Raw genomic sequence first — 4342 nt, 5'->3', positions numbered from 1 at the left:
GAAAGGCACAAGGCAAGGCTGGTTGTCAAAGGGTACAAGCAGCAGTATGGGAGAGATTATGAGGAGACTTTCGCCCCGGTTGCAAGAATGGAAACCGTGAGAGCAGTGCTGTCCATAGCAGCTTAAAACAAATGGAAAGTCTACCAAATGGATGTGAAATCAGCATTCCTAAATGGAGTGTTAATGGAAGAGGTCTATGTGGAACAGCCTCTCGGATATGAGAAGAAAGGAGAAGAGCACAAAGTGTGCAAATTGAAGAAAGCTCTTTATGGGCTGAAGCAAGCGCCAAGAGCATGGTACAACAGGATAGATTCATATCTATTGGATAATGAATTTGACAAATGTGAAGGAGAACCCACAGTCTACATCAAAGAAAAGGATGGTAAAATTTTAATTGTTGTCTTGTATGTAGATGATGTTATTTTCACTGGAAATGATATTTATCTTATTGAGAATTTTAAATCAGTGATGAAGAATAAATTTGAAATGACTGACATGGGTTTCTTGAGATACTTCTTAGGCATAGAAGTAGAGCAAAATGAAAAAAGAATTTTTATATCTCAAGCAAGATATGTAAATCAAATTTTGAGCAGATTTAAGATGGAAGAATGCAAAGCAGCAATCACTCCCATAGTGATGGGATTAAAACTCAGCAGAGAGGACAGTAGCAAGGATTTTGATCCTAGCTTGTATAAAAGCATTGTGGGCAGCCTTATGTATTTAACAGCAACTAGGCCTAATTTAATGTATGCTGTTAGTTTGATTTCCAGATTTATGGAGAGGCCGAAGGAGGCACATTGGCAGGCAGCAAAGAGAATTTTGAGGTATGTCAAAGGCACCAAAATGTTTGGAATTTTATATAATGCCTTAGAACATTCAGATTTGGTTGGATACACTGACAGTGATTGGGCTGGAAGTGTAGATGATCGGAAGAGCACTTCCGGTTATGTTTTTAATATGGGTTCAGGAGCCATCTCATGGGCTTCTAAGAAGCAGTCCATTGTAGCATTATCTACAGCAGAGGCTGAATATGTGGCAGCGACAGCAGCAGCATGTCAAGCAGTATGGATGAGAAGGATGTTGAGGAGCTTAGGCCAAGAGCAGGCAAAAGCGACAGTAATATTTTGTGACAATAGCTCAGCTATTGCATTGTCAAAGAATTCAGTGTTTCATAAGAGAACGAAGCACATTGATACGAGGTTTCATTACATCAGAGAATTGGTGAACAATGGAGAAATTGTCTTGGAACATTGCAGGACTCAAGAACAGGTTGCAGACATCTTGACAAAGCCGCTGGATCAGAAGAGCTTTGAATTTTTGAAGAAGTGTCTCGGTATGACCGAATGCCCAGCTGTTGAAATTAAAGGGGAGTGTTGAAGTTATAATTTCAACGCAGCCGTGCGTTCTCACCCAAAACCACTGAACGAAACCTTAAAACCGCCAAGGGATATCGCACCGCTATCAAACGAAAAGCAGTTTCCGTATATTGGCCTCCGATGCGTTTTGGTGCAGGCACGTGGCTCTCGCCTGACGTAAGCAACTCTGACATATCGGGAGGTAAAGCTCAGCATTAAACTGCCTTCCGATATCCACTCCAGTCGTCCGATCTCCTTGCGTGTTGTCAGCCGTCGATCTCCGAAGCTGCATACGGGCCTGGGTCAATTCAAGTTTTGCGTGGAGTAAAAATTTATGCGTTGACCGCCGTAGGAGGAATTAAATGAAGTTTAATGTGTGTCGTAGTTTTGGTGGCGGCCTTTATTAAGAGGATGGGCATACGTCCCATATTTATTATATGTTTTAATTTTGGTTATGGGCGTATGTCCCATATGACATACACATTTTTTTATATTTTTTTTAAAAACATGTTGTCATACGTTAAAACAAAAAAAATAGGTCTACGTGCTGTAAAAAGTTTTAAGTGTAGTTTCTTTTTTTTTGTGAAGTGGTGGCTACGCACGATAGTGTGTTTTGCTTTTGTAATTTGCACAGCAGTGCGTTATAGAAACGGAAATGTAATGCTTTGATTTCAGGTATTGAAGAACAGAGAGCTGTTTTGTAATATCCACAGCAGTGGAAAATCTGTGACTGCAACAGAGTTTATTTTGTGAATCCCTCTTTGCACAGAGGATGGAATTTGTATCAGTCTTTCAGTTTTAAATTAATAGAAATGTGTTGTGACTGTGTAATGGACTGTGTTCTGAGTTAATTTTTTTTAAAGAGGTTCTCTGCAAAAGATCCTGGACAGAGGAAACAGAGCATTGTCTCTGTGGTGGTTATTTTGTTGGTTTTGGTATTTCTCCATTAAAAAATATCCAACACGATTGTCCCTGCCAGCAAATTAGATTAGAGTTTCACTTAATCAGTCGACTAAATGTGTGTATGTAACGCGTAAATATTTATATAAAATGGCAAAAAGGAAGTCCACCTACCGAAAAAAAAGGCATCTTTTTGTTTTAAGCCATTTTATGGCTTGCATTATTTTGAATGATATATATTTTTTACAAATTGAAAATTAATTATAAATTTATAATATTTTTATTTTAAGAAAAGTATTTTTTTGGGTAGAGATCATATGGGGAATTCTTTATTTTATTATTAAAACCAGATATAAAATATAAATTAGACTTAATTTAAAGAATGACAACCATATATTTCAATATTGTTATTATACGTCAAATGTTATTGGAAAATGTAAAGGTTGTTATAACATTTTGGGATAAGAAGAGAACACTAAAGAAAGTGGAAAACCCAATATATACTAAAAGTAATAGGATTCAAGACAATAAAGAATATAAAATGGGAAATATCAATAATATCATCATTAACATAACCTTCTAAAATTTCTACTACTAATTAATCATAATATCTTTCTCTAATAATGTATTTTAGATATTATCTTTGTGGTACAAGTATGTATTCTCAACTTGTCAGAAGACCTTTTCTCATGAGACCAAGGATTTAATATCCACAAGTTTATCACCTCAATGAGTTAGGAAAGAGATTACCAATGTGGCCTCCAAAAAAACATGTTTTCCAATATGGTATACCATTATGGTGGTGGTTTGATATTAGGCAATGCTAACATAAGTGAGATCTCTACATAACTAAGCATAAAGAAATGAGAATCATCAAACAATATCTTATCTAAGTTTTGAAAGGCAGGGGATCACCCAAAGCAACATAAAATATTGACCACATCTATTATAAAGAAACATGCGTTTCAAGTGTTGAAATAATAATAGAAGGCTTTGAGAGATATCAAAAATTTGAATAAAGATGATGAGTTAGGATTTGAGGATACTTCCATCATTGTTGATAACTTGCCTCATTTGTAAACTCATATTCCATAGATGTTGTGTATACAAGTTGAAAGTTCGAGGTGGAGCTCCAAAGTATTTTTAATTATTTTGCAGGAGGAAAAATCACCAAAAACCAATGAACATATCAACCTTTACGTGTTATTGGTGAGCACCAGTATTGTAGCAATAATGTGGCAACTCATGGGCTTCCTACTTTACTTTTATCAACTCGGTAGTTCGTAACAAACTTGGAAGTAACGGTGTTGTATGCACAAGTACTAGTTCTTACTATAGGATGTCACTTGGTAAGCTCGCGCAAGATCACTAGGAGCTCAAACCAACTTTTATGAATTCCAGAAGAAGCTTTATAGTGATGAAAGAAAGGAAATCTTACTCTATAGAGGCTACTCTACTTGCAGAAAGAGAAAGAACACTGAAATGTAAATTAAACTTAGCAAACCCTAATTAACCAACTAATTCTATTTTTGCAAAAAGAGAGATGAAAAACCATAAATGAATGCTACTACTTAATCTAAGAAGAAAACAACATCTACGCAAGTTATTTCTAGAAGGAAATGAGAAAAAACCATCTTGTTGGATTTTTATGTATTTTTAAGTGAAATTGTCATGCATGTAATTTATTTGTTTGTGAATGTGGTGGTGATTAGGTTGCGATGGAGGGTGACTTTAGAGTTTGTAGAGGTGTAGGAAGGTGTGGATGGGTCCTAAGAGGTCCCAAGTGGCCTTCTAAAGGCTTTTCCTGCAATCGGACTTCAAAAACACACCTATAGGAAAATCTACAAGACATTGCAGGGGATCTATATGAGGTCTATGGGAGGTCTATAGGAGGATGCCGAGAGATGTTTTAGAGGTTTTGAAGGTGGAAAAATGGGTGGAAAGGGTAGCTGAAGGCTGCAAGGATGTGTTAAGGTGTCTAGGGTTTATTAAGAAGGATTAGGAAAGAAAAATATTGTTAGACATGTTCAAGGAAAGAAAGGAAAGTTTATGAAAAAAGTGCAGAAAATTAAGGCAGATTTAGGAGG

Source organism: Pinus tabuliformis, chromosome 1_1 (genome assembly GCF_031772625.1).
Source record: "Pinus tabuliformis cultivar Carrire ecotype Pingquan chromosome 1_1, CPIR1, whole genome shotgun sequence".
In the NCBI taxonomy this organism is placed as follows: domain Eukaryota; kingdom Viridiplantae; phylum Streptophyta; class Pinopsida; order Pinales; family Pinaceae; genus Pinus; species Pinus tabuliformis.
This window is presented reverse-complemented; position numbering follows the sequence as displayed.